Here is a 17,453-nt window from a genome sequence, read left to right as displayed (position 1 = left end):
TATGTTAGGTTTTTTTTTTTTTAAGTTCTTTGGTATAGCATATATCTACCACTTTATGCCATTGCAGATAATTATATTTGCTTTTATGTCATTTCTGCAAGTTTTAAGGGGAAGGTAGGCTTAGAGTTAAATATATTTGCATATTGCACAAGGGATGCTGTTGTGGGTAAAATAATCAATATGTCAATATGAGTGGAAAGGAGAGAGAAGGAGAATTAAAGGAGAGCAGAAAAAGACACTCTAGGTAGGACTTGAGAAGAGCAATTTAGAGTAGGGCATTGGCAGTAACCAAGAAGTCTGGGCTTCACAGTCAGTGCTGGTGTAAGAGAGGGCAGCCTCATAGTGGCCTCTTGGTCTTATCCAAACCCTGAGTGGGCAGCTACTGTACCTCATTGCTAGGTCTCCTAGAGGTATATGCACTGTGGACATGCTCCAGATGCCAGTGGGGCACATAGCAGTGGACAATGCCGTCTCTTCCTACAAGGAGAGGGAGACAGACTTCATACAAGTCTCTGAGCATTTGGAACATGGATAATTGTGGTGTGGCCTTGGCCTGCCCAACTGGGAGACTGGAGAAGAAAGACAAGCAGGCATCAAGGAGGGGAGAGGAGCAGGCACTGATAGAAGGCAGGGAAGGATACCGAAGAGAAATTTTCTGATCCTGTTTCACCGCTTGTTGACTCCATGCCTGAGAAATAATGCTTGAAGATAATAAAATATTTTCCAGTCAGTTCTGCTTTAAAGAAGCCATGGTCCTACCCTGTGAACAAATAATCATATGTGCTAGTAATGCCTACAGTAGTGGTTCCTGTGTGCTAGGAAAGATGGATGCTGAGAAACCATGAAGAAGCTTTAAGAAAAGTTCTTAAAATAACTTCTAAAGCTGTAATTCTCCATATTTCAAAAGCTTTTTTAATATTGTAATTATGGATTAGGAAAATAAAGCCCTGCAACTGATTGAAAAGCTCAGTATTTTAGAGTCTTTTTAAAATGTAGTAAAGGATTAGAATGGAAAAAACTGCGATTCATTGAATATGTGTTCTTATTGGCCATAAGAAATAAAAGTTCCTCTATAATCTCCGTATCTTAACCCACACTTGTGTAACCAACTGCCCTTCCTTCTGATTTGTTCCCTCCCCCAAAGTGCTTCTACCACTTTGGAGACATCCTTGCAGTTTGGACTGATGGTATGTTGAAGGAGTGGTTAATGGACTCACGCTCAACCCGACCATCAGCCAAGGACCACTTTAGGGTAGAAGGGAGATTATCAGGCAGCGATGCCTCCTTCTGCATCCCTTTTTACCTGACCATGCTTTGTGGTTGATTCGCTTTATCTTAGAACTTGTTGCAAGACCTCTGAATAGAGGTCTTAGTTGAAATAGCTTCATCACTGCATTGATAATGCTGCATTTTGACACCATCTGATTACCTATCTCTTTCTAACTTAGTATCAAGACTTGTTTAAATCCAAACCTCATTTTTCAGAACTGCGTAAAACTTTGAAGACAATATCTGTTATTGTCTGCCAGAATGCATTTCTGGACATGTTGTGGGCACTTCCTTCACATGTTGTCGTTGAATTTGATTTTGACTTTCTTTCTTGAAATGTGAAGCTGTGGCACCCAGAAATCAGGGGCTGAGTTTGTCACTGAAACTAGTGACTAGGATCAAATGATTCATCAAAGCAGAATATTATCCTGTTTGTTATCAAATCCATCCATATAATTTGTTTTCACTCTGGTATTTACAAAATAACGAAGCATAATTGAAAGGTTCAAATATGTACTAAAACCTTACTATTTTATATCAAACATTTATTTTGACATCCTGAAGACATGACGACAGCACGTTTCACTCCAGGACTCACAACCACTGCCCCACTGCCCACTGTTCATATTTCACTCTTGCTCTCATCCACTTCGATTGGAATTAGGGGAATGGCCATTTTCCAAGTCTCAAAATGCCAGGAATGCTAAGAAAAATCTTAGAGTATCTCAAAGAAATGGATCCTGCTGGTGGAAGACGCTATTCATTTCTTTTCATTTCGCCATTGTGCTTGGGCATTCAGTTGTCAAGGATGTAAAGAAAGAAGGCTCAGAGTAGAGGAAAAGCTGAAAAACATTCATTTATTTCCTTTCTTTGATTTTGTGGATGGCACAAATCAACTATATTCTAGAAATGTCTTTCTAGTGCAGAATCAAAATTAATTCTTGACAGTTTAAATTGTGTGGGCAGGAGACAGAAAAGGTTGAAAGACACAGCCTATAACAGTCTATCTGGCAGGATGAGCACAATGCTTCCATTTCATCAACCTTGGCGTCCTTGGCTAGGATGTCACAAACGTTCTCACTGGTTTTTAATTGATTTTTTGTAACAAAATGAACACTTTTAATCACAAGAATACATTTCTATAATAAATTCGGGGTATATCATAACGGGATAAAATCCAAGTGCTTTAAAAATAAATCTAATTTAACATGGCTCAAGACTTCAGACCATTTATAAGGCACTCCCTCACTGTGACTGACTTATTCTCCAATGTAATTCTAAGATGTGAAATGCCACGAAGATGGTTGGTGTCTACTTTATGAAAGGAAATTCACATAAAGTGGTAATTATCACCATTCAAGAGAACCCACAGGGTTAATTATCCTGTAATTAACCTGTAATCACCTGTATTCACACACAGGGATAATTATCACCATTCAAGACAAGCCACAGGGTTAATTACCCTGTAATTAACCTATATTCACCTGTATTCACATACAGGGATCCCTGTATGTGCCCTGTATGTGAATTTTGTCCTGGACTAATTATGTCACCTCTTGCTCTTGCCTCAGATTCTCTGGGGCTCAGCTAGGACATAAAGGTGCTGTAATTGGAGAACTGGGATCTGCTGGTGGTATTCAGGGTCATGCTTCTGATAGAAGGGTGTTACTGGTCAGACGCCTCAAAATTTAGCTCTTATAATATGTATTTTTTGAAAACCTTACTTATGCAGAAGATGCATACTTATTTGTGCTAAGTTAATATCAAAAGAGTTTTTTGACCACTTTTAATACATACTGGAAATCCATGGGTGGCAGCCACTCAGCTGGGGGTTGATATTACTCCTCACTTTTCTAAAAGAAAAATCTTATTCTTTGAGCACCTTTATTAACATAATTATTTCCAGTTCTGAGTGATCCAAGAATGTGGAACAAGTTATAAAAATATGGTCATTTCCAGAAGTGCTAATTATATTTTAAAATGTTGTAATTATACAATCCCTACAAAACATTTAAATATTTTTGGATGGCCTGGGGTCCTCAAGGAACTGGTTCTTGTGGCCACTGGACAAGTGTCTGTGCACACACAGACATCATTTATGACAGATGCTCTAATTTTTGGTGATGTCAAAATATTTGTCTTACATTTACTAGCTTAGTTTTCAAGTTGGGGTGTTATTATTTGTTTTTTGTATTTTTTCTGTTTCACAACCTCCCATAAAAGAGGAAATCAGACCCCCTTTCTTTCCCTCACTGAGGTAACTGCTTAAGGGACAGTGCTGAAAAGGGACAATATTGGTATTCTCCTTGGCTTAAAGACATGATCGGGGTATATTTCTACTATTTTATCTTTTATCACTCTTTTCTTCAAGGGCAAAATAAGACTAAGGCAGATTTTCTACCCATTGCCTGATGTTAAACAAACACGTCTTATTTCCCTTTAGAAGTTTCACCATCACTCTCAAGCATGACTCTGAGGTTGTGGGTGGGGAACGCCCCCAAATGTACCCACATGCATGTGAGGACAAGCTAATCCCCCCTCATCTGGGCTTTCTTGAACTCCAGCCAACAGCCCATATACCCTTTTGTTTATTTTGAATTTCCCTTCAAAGCACCTATTGTACTTTTCTGCCTAGATCTTTTTTCAGGTAAAGCACTTAAAGTTGAACTAGTAATATTGAGGACAAGTATATTCTTATTTTTGCATTAGTAATAAAAAATTGATCTGTGAACTTTTGGTATCGAATGCAGGACAATACATTGTGTTTGATATAGATACATCCTTCCTTTCCATTATTCATTCTGACCGATAGCCTTAACATTAAATGTATGAAAGAAGGGGAGTTTTAATCCCTTCCTATGCAGACCAGCTCAATCCCCTCCAGAGGGCTGCATGTCAAGCAAAGAATACCTTTGTTCCACCTGACAGATGGTAGTAGAGCACAGATTTAAAATAAAGTTCAACTTCAAACATTCCTTCAGGGCTAGGAAAGGCTACTGGGCTTATCTGTCCATATATACGGGAGAACTTTCCCACAGTGAAGAGATGCTCTTATAAGACAACTCCTGTCTGTACTTCTGAAAGACAGACAGATGGATGAGTGGGTAGATATATAGGTAATTTAATCTCACCTTGTAGCACCCCATTATATACCTTGTTGGCAACAATTTGGTTATCACTGTTTTTTAGAGTTTTTTCATTTAGATTGTTCACTTGGAGGGACTTGCCCAGTGCTATAGTATTATTTTTAAATAAAATAATTGACTCATCTCAGTTTTTCCCATTAGAAATGATACTATCAAGATATAGATCCTTATGAAAAATATTTTACTTTATTCTTACACATAGAAAATATATATTAGATCTCATTAATTCTAAAACACATTTTTTTCAGATTTTGTTTTCTCTGAAACCGTGAAGTGCCTTAGATTTGATGAAACACTGTCTATTCCAACTTAGTCACCATCTGAATATGTTATCGAGAAAAATGGTTGAATAGTTGCTATAGATCTTGAATTTGGATTAGTTTTTTAAAAATTACATAGAAGTAAAAATTATTCAATAGTTTCAATTAAGTGTATAGGTATTGGAGGTAACTGGATTAGCATTCTCAGAAATCTTAGGGATTTTAGATGATTTCGTTTCAGGTGAGTAAATCTGGTTGAATGTAATATTCATATTTAGCATGAAACATGTGCAATATAGTTAATGCTACTGATGCTGAAATGCATGATGATATAATGTCTAAAATTAGGGCTTCTAATCATACCTGCCATTTAAAGACCCTCTGGAACAGACTCCAAACTTGGGACTTTTCTCATTGGTCCTGAGATTATGGTGGGGTTGCCCTAGTTACATTTCTGATGGGGAAGGTATAGATCTCAAGACTTCTTTTTGTTCATTGTTCCTTCTTCAAATTGCAAGGCTTGGTTAAAATATGCACTCTTGATATGTAGATTTGTAGCACAGACCTCAATAAAAGGCTCAGTGCAGTGTGCTTCCGGTTCAGCAGGCGTGGTGCCAGTGTCCCGCATGGTGAGGCAGCATAGCTATGCCTTGTGAGGAACAGTATAGGGATGCCTCTACATGGCCATTCCTCCTCCCTACCTGCCGCTCCTGTCAGACCACAGATACTAGGCATAGGACTCTGCTCCCCACATCTTTCCCCATTATTTGGCTCCTACACTTCGCTTGCTGGAATGCACCTTCCCCCTCTAAGTGTCCAGCTTTTTCCCACAGTTTAGGGCTCAGCTAAAATCTGCCTCCTCAATGAAGCCTTGCTAAAAATCTAGGCAAAAAGTACTTCCTCCTTCCTTTGAATTCTTTTAACATTTTAGCTCTCCCGTCGCTCTAGAACTTGTCCTCATTCATTTGGCAACATCATGGTTTATTTACCTCTTATGTCCTGTCTACTATACTCTAAGTTTCTTGATAGTAGGAACTATATCTTATAAGTAGGTTTTTGTCTCCCACAAGAACATATATTTGAGAGCATTTTAAGTGGATGCTGACATGTTTTGTAAATTCCAGTCACTATTAGGTAAAAGAAAAATAGTTTTTGTTTTCGAAGTTACTAAACTCCAGTTCAATGTAATGTCCACACTCACATCCTGATTCCATTGGCACACAAGGCCCAACTCACCCTGGGAAGCCTGCAGTAGGAAGAGGACAGTGTTGATATTTTTTCTCTTTCTGGCCTCACTTCCTCTCCTACTCATTGCTGCTTCGGAATCTGTCCAAGATTCTAGTTGAAGGTTGGGAAGAGAGGTAAGGAAGAGGAACTATCTTACTTATCTGGGTCTTGTGGATTCTAAAAGTTGATTCTTTCTTTCCTAGGGGAACTTCTGAATTTTTTTTGAAGACCAACCATATCACTGGGGTTCTCTTTCTTGGGTGTGTCCTTCTTTCTCCAATTGGCTGCCTTTGACGTCTTTGTCAGACTTATTTCTTGTGGTTTATTCTTTCTTGAATTCAACTCATCCTCCAAGCAGTCTACTTGGCTGGAGTCTCTCTCAAGAGGACTCAGACTCTGCGGTGGAGTTGGCCTCTGGCCCGCAGAACTTTTGCAAGCTTTCCTGCTTAACACTGCCATTACAGTTTCCACCTCCCCTCACTCTGCCATCCCCAGGCAGCCAGCCAACACCGACCTTTACAGTTCTCTGGTATGATCAGGACACAAGTAATTGTGTCCTTTGTGTTCTGGGAAGCAAGTGCCAAGCTGTGGTTCTCTGAATGCCACCTTCACTTGGATATACTTATCCCTCTGCCTATGAGACAGAAAAACACAGGGCACAGGAATATTGATTCTCAATGGAATCCCAATTGCTGTTCTTTTCAGGCTCCATAGTGAAGGATTTACTATCTCTTACAGTCTAGAGGTGGGTGATGGGCTAGTGCCATAAGGACCTATTGTATAATCTCTTAGCAAGGGACTCATCGGTGGTCTAGTGGCCTCTCTTATCATGTAATCAGACTTGACAAGTAATGTAATGATTTTAGGGCCTTAGCAAAATCTCACACTTTGAGTACTTAGCCAAAACTGGGACAGCAGGAAAAATAACTTTAAATGTCTCCTTAGATGTACATCTCTCCCACACCTGGCTGAAAAGGCATGGTTTTCTTCAACACGGTTCCCTCCGACCCCTGCATATTCTCTGTACTTCATTGTGTGAACTACTGATCTTATGAGACAACCCGAAGTCTGATAATAAAAATTGTATTCCTATATTCACAAATGATTTATTTAAGAATAATGGAATATATCACCAAATTTAGCCTGCTCTTAACATACGGTATTATTCACCATGGTTCTGCCATCATGATAAAAATTCTGCCTCACCTACCTCTATCTTTCGATGGGTAAACTATGCACAGAGAAGATTTGATGGAAACTATTTCAGCAACTGAAAAATAGGAGAAAGAAACAACTATTCCAGAAATCACAGACACTGTTATTTTTACTTCAGTCATACTTTGCAAAAAAAAAAATCATAAAGTCAACGTTTTGGGTAAGAAAAGAAGAATTTAGTGAAGTTTTAGACAAAATATCCAATAGGTCTAGGGATCAAGGGTTAGCATTTCCCAATGAGCTTCATTTGTTTAGCATTTTTTTAAAATTATGAATTCACTAGTGATGTAGACCAGTGTTTTCCAAGGCATGCTCTCTCGCCTGCATATGGGAATGGATTCTTTGCCCTGTGTGTGTGTGTGTGTGTGTGTGTGTGTGTGTTAGGGGAAGTAGGGAGTTGGTATAAACTAGGTTGAGGGAGGAAGCTAAAGTATAACTAATGATGCACCTTGGTTATATCTGTGACACACAGAGGTAGACACTATTTTGTCCTAGATACATCGATAACTACTGATTTACCCAGCATCCCTTTCTAAAACTTCTCTGTCCAATCTCTATTCACGTGACTACTGTAGGAACCAACATAAAAGTATGGTAACCTCACCTCCTGGTTATTTGTTATTTGTCCAGGGGTTGGCATTGAACCCAATGTGGGTTAAAAACCCCCCTCTTTAGACATTTTAAGACAGAAAAATGAGGATAAGTCTTTTCTGGATGCTTCCATCTTCTGATACGAAGGTCAGAAAAAGGTGGTGGTATGGCACACCCAGAAGCAGAGGGAGCTACCTGTCCTGAGGAGGAATCAGCTGCATCTGAACAGAAGGAGAGAGAGAGAAAATCCTGATGCCAGCTGAGCCTGGGAGCCAGCCCCACCGATTGCCCTCGGTCTCTGACCTCCCAATATCTTCATCATAAGCTTTGCTTTGTAGAGTTTGAGGTGAGATGGTATTATTTGAAAACCAGACTCCTAACTGATGCATTTACTTTAACAAATGAAATAATATAATCTTCTCAACCTCACAGATGCTCTTCAAGCTGGTAAGTCAGGGCAGCTGTGGGTCTGTGAACTCCCACGGGAAGGTGGAGGGATCAGCACACCCACTTGTGACTTGCAGCTAGTATTCTTTCCCGTTTAGCCTGCCATTTGCATTGCATGTCACGCTGAAACAAAAAGGAGAATTCCTAAATGTTCTCACATGCAAGAGATTCACAATTTGAAATTTCCAGAAGCAGACAGAGAGCAGGTACAGGAGGCAGCTTCCTGCATGGAAATGACAGGAGAGGGAGAGAGTTACTATGTGACAGAAGTGAATGCTCTGAGAGCTTAACAAAAAGTCAGAGTCCAAGAAACACTGACGGTTCATGATTCTTGGCTAAAGGGTTTCTTGGACTTGATAAGTAACAATTTTGCAAAATGAGCATATTTGCCAAAAAATGAGCATTTAAAAACCCTCAGTTAAGAACTCAAATTAAATGCAAATTCTTGGCAAGGAAGGTGGTTAGAGATGTGGGAATGAAGAGACGTCTCAACAATGTGAAAAGAGATAGGGTGCCACCCTCAGATCTCAGCTCAAAAGCAGCAACTACCTTTGAGTGGTGCCACCCACTCATTCTGCTGTTTAAGTCCATCTGTGTGTTACATACTTTGTAGCGTGGTGTTCCATGGTACGTGAATATGTGTCCAAAAGTAAAGACTTTCCTGATAACCACAAAGGTTCCCAGGAAACAGAGAGAGAGACAGAGAAAAGAGAGAATGTGTGTGTGTTTGCGTGTGTGTGTGTGCGTGTGTGTGCGGTGGGGGGTTCACACTTGTGGTAGTGAAAAGGTGTTGAGTTCACCGAAGCTCGCTGGTTTAACTGGATGATAGATAAATTGTTCCAGTGATTACTTCTGAGAGTTTTCTGGTTAAAGGCAGAATATCCCAGGTTTACAGAATGCCTCTCCCCAAGTGATTCCTTTTGTGCAAAATTCACTCCATCATTCACTCAATCACTCAGTCATCATTCCTGGATTTAATTTGTTGAACACTGAGTATGTGCTGTGTTCTGGAGATAAAGACAATGTAGAGAAGAAAACAGGCAAGAGAACACAATGCCCCCCGCCCGCCAATCAAGAGGGCTCTTGCAGACCCCTGCACAGGGTTCTATGGAAGTGTGTCCAGAGTTTGTTCCTGCCAGTGGGTTCGTGGTCTTGCTGACTTCAAGAATGAAGCTGCAGACCCTCACAGTGAGTGTTACTGCTCTTAAAGGTGGCACGGACCCAAAGAGTGAGCAGCAGCAAAATTTACTGTGAAGAGCGAAAGAACAAAGCTTCCACAGCCTGGACTGAGCAGGTTGCTGCTGCTGGCTGGGGTGGCCAGGTTTTATTCCCTTATTTGTCCCCTCCTGTATTCTGTTTCTGTACTATTAGAATGCCCGTTTTCAATCCTCTCTGCAATTGGCTACTTTTAGGATCCTGCTGATTGGTGTGTTTTACAATCCTCTTGCTAGCTACAGAGCGCTGATTGGTGCGTTTTTACAGAGCGCTGATTAGTGCATTTTACTATCCCCTTGCTAGCTACAGAGCGCTGATTGGTGGGTTTTACAATCCTCTTGTAAGACAGAAAAGTTATCCAAGTCCCCACTCGTCCCAGGAAGTCCAGCTGGCTTCACCTCTCACAAGGCCTTAGGCCTTGAGGGGAACAGGCAAAGCTGGATGGAGATTGCAGGATGTGACTAGGAGCTCTGAGGATGACTGAAAGGCATCCAGGAGCTGGGTGAGGAGAGAGTACACAGGCCAAGGCAGCGGCACCCCCATGCCTCAGGGTGAGGGCAGCTCGGCCCATAGCAGCAGAGGCACAACCGCAGTGTGGGGAGCATGAGGAGAGGGAGTGTGTGTTGCCTGTGACAGTGTGTATGACGTGGGTCTGGTGTGAGGAGTGTGTATGTGATAGTGTGTGTAGTGTGTGGTGTGTGTGGTGTGAGGTGTGTGTGTGGGGTGTGGTGCTGGTATGGTGTGAAGACTCTGTGCAATAGTGTGTAGTGTGTGGGGTGTGTGATATGTGTGAGGTATGAGGTGTGTATGTGCGAGTGTGTGGGTTGTGGTGTGGATATGGTGCGAGGAATGTGTGTGATTGTGTGTGTAGTGTGTGGTGTGTGTGATGTGTGTGTGGTGTGAAGTATGTGTGTGTGGTGTGTGTATGATGTGTGTGTGTGGTATGTGAGTGGTGAAAGTGTGTGGTGTGAGGTGTGGGTGTGTGTGGTGTGAGATGTGTGAGGTGTAAGGTGTGTGTAACCATATATGAGGTGTGAGGTGTGTGAGCATGTGTGTGGTGTGAGATGTGTGAGGTGTGTATATGTGTAGTGTGAGGTGTGTGGTGTGAAGTGTGAAGTGTGTGTGAGCATGTGTGTGGTGTGAGGTATGTGTGAGCATGTGTATCTTGTCAGGTGTGAGGTGCGTGTGTGAGCATGTGTGTGGTGTGAGGTGTGAGGTGTATGTTGTCAGGTGTGAGGTGTGTGTGTGTGAGCATGTGTGTCATGTAAGAGGTGTGTGAGAGAGCGTGATGCCCAGGTAGTGGGTTACCTGGTCTTCAGCAGCGATGGCAGAGGGTATGAGTGGGAGCTTCCAGAGAGCCACAGGCCTGGTTATGACTGGCTGAGATGGTGGGTCCCTCCCAGTAGCTCCACAATAACAGTGGGCTTTTTGGTGGCCATGATCTCATGAATCCTCTCTATGCTGTAAGAACACAAGAAAATATGTGGTTTGCATTTCACAGATTACTGTTAACATTTTACAGATGAGAGCTTGGAACAGCACGAAGACGTGCTGACATAATTTACCATAATTTTGCAGCAGTTCTGTGCTGGAGAGTGGAACGCAGACTCGCCTTTGATCCCTTCGAGTAATCTCATTGCTCATCAGTGTCGCTGCCAAGCTCCTGGAGGAAAGAGACGATGCTATAAATGGAAGACGCAGTGCTTCCCATTGCGCACTTGATGAGCGGCTTGATGGTCATCGATGTGTGTCCCCAGGGGAATTTGATTCCTAATGACAGGTGTGTCTCAGTACCTTAGAAGGCTTTTTTGAAACAAAGTTAGTTGTTACCTAGTACCTTATGATTGTGGGACTGAGCAAAATGCTTACATTATTAATTCTTGACTCGTATTACCTAAAGGTTTGATGGCATTTCAATACTCTCCAAATGTAATTTTGTAGCGAATGCTTAGGAATGAGCGGCTGTACTCTAGGGATTCCAGTCTCTTTCCCTTTCTTATTTTCCCCTCCAACGGCTCACCCTTTGTCCGAGTCATCGCATTACATCATTCTCAGAAGAGGTCGTGGCAAGAGCAGGGAGACGAAACAGAACTCATGATGGCCATTTTGTTCTCTTCTTCAGTAGCTCTCAGAAATGATTTGACAGGACATGTACCCACTGGCTAAAATGCACTTCAGGGTTCACCTTTACACATGTAACTCCTTCATAGTCGTTGTCTCTTCCATCCCCTACTCTCTCACGCCCGTCCACCACACACACATAGACACAACCCTGCACTCATTCCTTAGCAATATACAACTGAGGATAGGTTGTGGTTATCTAGAATTCCTAATTAAGAAGGTTAAAAAAAATTAAGAGAAACACACCATGTAACAGACCATACGAACCCTCTAGACTCAGAGTATGTTCTGGATCAACCACTAATGAAAAGAAGTTTAACTTTGGGCATATAACTCACTGCCTCTGAGCCTCACTTTTCTCTTGCAAAGCTGGGAATGTTGGCTTAAATGCTGCTTAATTCCCTTCCAACTCTGTGGAGTTCACATGAGCAAAATGAACTTTGCACCCCAGGGCATGAGGAATATTCATCTGATGCTTTAAGTTAGAGTGTTCTTTCTTTGCTGTCCAACAGCTGGAGATAATTAATTGCAAATAAAAAAATGGTCTGCAGCCCAGCTTTCAAGATGAGACACTCTGTCAATGGTATTTCCATGAACTTTGCAAGATGTATTAGTTGTGGAATACAGGCGGTTGGAATTTCCAGAGCCAGCTTCAAGGATGGGATTGAAGCAGTACTTACAGAGGCCAGGACCTACCAAGGAAGAAGTGATGTGTGATTATCATAAGAGACCTGGAATCTCCAGTTTTAATTGTTATAGTAAAACCGGTAGAGGTACAACCCACGAATTAAGCTAAATATTAAGTTTTTGATTTGAACTTTTACCACAAATGGAAAAAAAAATGCTTTCATTTTCAATCAGTTGTATGAAGTTATTTGGACATAGTCAGATCTTTCCCCCATCTTTCCAGTAGTAAATTTAATCTTCAGTTCCACAAATAGGGAATAGGTCTATTCAATAAATTAGGCAAATGACAACAGGAAAGTTGAAGGACAAATAAATAAAAGCTCATTCTTCAGAAGGGTGACTAGAGGTACTCCTTTACAATTATTATCTGGCATTATTTTATTTTACATTAGTGTCAGGGATATTATTCCAAACTGCTATTTTTCTCTCAGTTGATCTGGGAATAAAGTATTGCCCAGGACTTTTAGGCTGTGTTTATACAAATATTTAGGAAAAGCCTTAAGTAGCCCTTAAGTATGTAGATATAAATTTCTCACTACACAGCTCTGTTCTACTAAATATTTTTATAATTATCACATAATGATGGGGAAAATACTAGTGTCTGTAGGGGGAAGGGGTGTCTCTGTGTGTGTGTATGTGTGTCTGTGTTTCTGCTGTACTTTGAATGTCTGTGTCCCTCAGAAATTTATGGCAAAACTTAATCCCAAATGCAATAGTGTTAAGAGGTGGGGTCTTTTGGGAAGTGATTAAGCCATGAGGGCTGCACCCTGGTGAATGGGATTAATGCCCTCATAAAAGAGGCTCCAGAGAGTTGCCTGGTGCTTCCATTTCTTCTGCAATTATGAGGACACAATGTTAGCTCCTTTTGACTTTCTGCCCTGTGAGGACCAAGCAAGAAATTGCCATCAACGTGGAACAGGCCCTCACCAGACACCAAGTCTGCTGGTGCCTTGATCTTAAGCTTTCCAGCCTCCAAAATCATAAAAAATAGGTTTTTGTTATTTATAAGCTATCCAGCCTAAGGTATTTTGTTATAGCAGCAGAAATGGACTCAGACAGTTTTCATGTCTTTTTCTTGAGGGAGATTGGGAGGAAAAGGGAAGAAGTTGTAATTATTTAGTTAATTAAAATTGGCTTTCTGCAGCCTTAGTAAAGATTTGGAATTTTTTTTTGTTGGTCCATTGTCTAGCATGTTCCTACCATAAAAATGAAGTTCTTCCTAATTTCAGAAATGACTTTTTATTCAAGTATTCATTTCAATTATGTGTCAAGTATTCGAAAAAAAGGTAATTTTAATATTCTTTACTCAAGCACATTTTAGTGACTTTAATATCAAGAAGTTTGCAATAATCACATCAGTTCTTTAGTTTTGATAATGAAGCAACAAGCAAGAGAAAGAACTGCATTGATCAAATGATAACTTGGCTTGGCATCCTTTCCTTGGTAGAAGAGAATTGGCAAGACCAATTTTCTGCTAAGTTGGGATGTTTATCAAATCCTTAAGTTGGCTTCTGAAAGTTCCATTTCTTGAGTGATGACTACCCTTTTGCTCATACAGAGCTTTCGTTCATTGAAGGCTACAAACAAATGTATTTGAGATATTCCCCTTTGGTTCAGTGACCAACTTCATGACTGCTGTCTCTCCTTGTCCATTGATGCTAAAGCGTTCCCAGCCTCATCTCCTCCCAGAGCCAGGACAAGTGCACGAGTTTCCTTATGGGTCTCTATCTTCAGATTCTCTCTAATTTACTTTCATGAAACAGCAAATTAATTCTTCTAACACACTATTTATTGTGATCAAGTTCCCATCTGAAATAACCCAGTCACTAATTTTGTCTCAAACTTTGATTTCTACCCCAAGTGCCAGACTCACAAATCCCATTGCCTGCTTAGCATTTCCACATGGATGTCTCATCATCATCTCATATTTAATATAGTCAAATTGAACTCCTGATCCCTTCAAACACCTCTCAAATCATGCCCCATTTCACTAAATGGCTCTCTTTGGCACCCTGCTACTCAAGCTCCAAACCTTGAAGTCCACCCCCGCCACACAAGCCACATCCCATTTCACGGCGATTCTCTTGCATCTAACTTTGAGGGGCATCCAAACATAACCCCTTCTCAGGACTTGCTCTGCTCCCTCTCCATTGCAGGCCTCAGCAGCTCTCAGGAGGCTCCTGAAACTGCCTTTCAACTGATCGCTCTGTTTCTCCTCTTAATCTCCAGGACATTAGTGTTCACACTTTACCCAGAAGATTCTTTCAGAACATAACTCAGACTCCATCACCCCTCTGCTCACAGCCCTTGGTGGAAGGGCTAAGAGGAAACTCTAGCCTTCACCACAGCCCTTCAGGGCCTCCTTGATAGGATGCCTACCTCATCCCTGACTTCCTTCCCAACAGCTCCTTCACCCACGTTGCTCCAGCCTCACTGACCTCTGCAGTGGAGCAATCTTGGCTCACTGCAACCTCTGCCTCCTAGGTTAAAGCGACTCTCCTGCCTCAGCCTCCAGAGTAGCTGGGATTACAGGTGCGTGCCACCACACCTGGCTAATTTTTGTATTTTTGGTAGAGACGGAGTTTCACCATGTTGGTCAGGCTGGTCTTCAACTCCTGGCCTCAGGTGATCCACCCGCCTTGGCCTCCCAAAGTGCTGGGATTACAAGCGTGAGCCACCACACCCGGCCAGGCCTACAGTTTTCTGAAAGCTTGTGCTGTTTGTTCCCTCAGATGAAAAATCTCAACTCCCCCTCCCGCTGGTTTCACTTAGGCCCTTTCTCATGTGTCCCCTTGTCAGACTGACACATCCAGAGCAGAGATCACTCCCCCGGGAGCACTCCACACTGGTGACCATACCACCTGCCGATTTCCCTCTGTGCCCCTTACTCTGCTGGGATTTTCATAGCACCTTTCCTCACCTGTGGCATGTTAGACAATGAGCCCTCAAGAAAGGGACTTGACTTTATTCACTGCTCTATTTCTAGCACCTGGATTACAGTCTGGCACACAGTAGGTACTCTGTAAATATTTACTGAATGAATGATTAATAAGGCCACCCCAGTGCCACTAACACTGTCAGCTGCTCATTCATTCTGGGCTGGATGGAACAGGCTGGTGATCTTTTTCTTTGTTCCCTATCTCCTATCTCAATTCATATAGTGTATGTTATAATAAGAGTAATTTATACCCTCATTACTCTCCCCAGTTATCTTCCTGTCCAGACTACTCATAAAAACAATGCCTTTCCTTCTGAACAATATGCTTCTTGCCCATTTACCCAATCAAGGCAACACCGGGTCCTATAATTTCTGGTATTTAAAAAATTATTATTTTTTAAAAAATTCACATAAAATGTACTCTGTTGGTGTACAATTCTGAGTTTAACATACATATACATTCTTATAACCAATATCGCCATCAAGATACAGAATATTTTTATCATCCCAAAAAACTCTTTCATTGTGGGAGTCCCTACAAAATCAAACCCTTCCCCACCCCAAGGCCCTGGCTATCCCCAATTTCCTTCACTATAGTTTTGCATGATCCAGAATGTCACGTAAATGGAATCATACAGGATATAACCTTTTAAGATGGTTTTTTCTCCACTCAGCATAACATTTTTGAGATCCATGCCTATCTTTTGTGTATTAGTCCCTTGATCTCATTTATCGCTTCATTGTGTTCCATTGTATAGATATGCCAGAGTTTACCCTTTGCTTATTGAAGGACATCTGAGTTGTTTCCAGTTTTCAACAATTATGAATAAAGTTGCTATTTACGTTTGTGTACAGATTTTTGTGAGAAAGTAAGTTTTAATTTCTCTATGGTAAATACTTGTAAGTGGGATTGCTAGGTTTTATGTTCAACTTACAGAGTGTCTTATAAAGACACTGCCAGACTTTCCCAGAGGAGCTCTACCATGTTGCGTTTCCATCAGCAGTGTGTGAGAGTTCAATTTCTTCATAATCTCAATGGCATTTGGTGATATGATTTTTAAAAATCATTATTCTAATAAGTGGACAACGATGTCTTATAGCGATTTTAGTTTCTGTTTCCCTAGTGGCTAATAATATGGAATATTATTTTATGTGCTTATTTGCCATCTGTATACCACCTTTGGCATCTGTTCAAATCTTTTGCCCATTTTTATTGGGTTATTATTTTTCTCTTACTTATTTTCAGAATTTTTTCATCTATTCTGGATATAAGTCCCCTGTCAGATATATTATTTGCAAGTATTTTCACCCTGTCTGTAGAATCTCTTTGTTCTCTTAATGTCTTTTGAAGAAAAAGCATTTTTTTCATTTTAGTAAGTCCAATTTATCTTTTTTTTTTTTTTTTTTACTTTTATGGATTATGCTTTTGGTGTTAAATCTAAGAACTCAAGGTTACATAAAGTTTCCTTGGTTTTATTCTAAAAGTTGTATAGTTTTATGTTTTACATTTACATCTATAAGCCACCTTTAGTTAACCTGAATCATGTTTTTGCATATGGTTGTACAATTGTTCAAAACACTAGTTGAAAAGACTAATCTTACTCAATCGAATTGCCTTCTTATTTTTGTCGAAAACCAGTCGGGGAATATTTGAATGGGCCTATTACTAAACTTTGTATTTTGTTCCATTGACATATAGAAAGTAAGACTATGTGTTCTCAAATACCACACTATCTTGATTAGTATAGTATGGCTTTGTCTTAAAATGGGTAGTGTGAATTCTCCAACCTTATTGTTCTTTTCCAAAATTGTGTGCTTATTCTCATTCCTTTTTCTTTACATGTAGATTTAGAATCTGCTTATATTTGCAAAAAATCTGCTTGGGATTTTGATTCTGATAATAATCAATAGAAAAAATTGGGGAGAATTGACATCTTAAATCTGGCCTTTCAATTCGCTGATTTATTTAGGTTGTTGATTTCTTTCATCAGCTTTGCATAATTTTTACTTTACAGATCCTGAACATGTTTTGTTAGATAAATATTCAAATATTTTTGAGAACTATTATATATGGTATTATTTTTCAAATATTGGTTTCTAATTGTTCTTAATTATTATATAAAAATACAATTGATTTCTGAGAGATGATCTTGTATCCCGTGGCCCTGTTAAACCTATTTATTAGTTCCGGAAGATATTTTTTGTAGATTCTTTGGTATTTTCCAGTAGAAAATATGTATTCTCTGAATACCGAAAGTTTTTTGTTTTTCCTTTACAATATTGCTTTTTCTTGGCTTATTGCACTAAGATTTTAAATACAATGTTATAGGAGTGGTG

Source organism: Pongo pygmaeus, chromosome 17 (genome assembly GCF_028885625.2).
Source record: "Pongo pygmaeus isolate AG05252 chromosome 17, NHGRI_mPonPyg2-v2.0_pri, whole genome shotgun sequence".
NCBI lineage: Eukaryota > Metazoa > Chordata > Mammalia > Primates > Hominidae > Pongo > Pongo pygmaeus.
The sequence above is the reverse complement of the archived record's forward strand: the minus strand, read 5'-3'. Positions refer to the sequence as shown.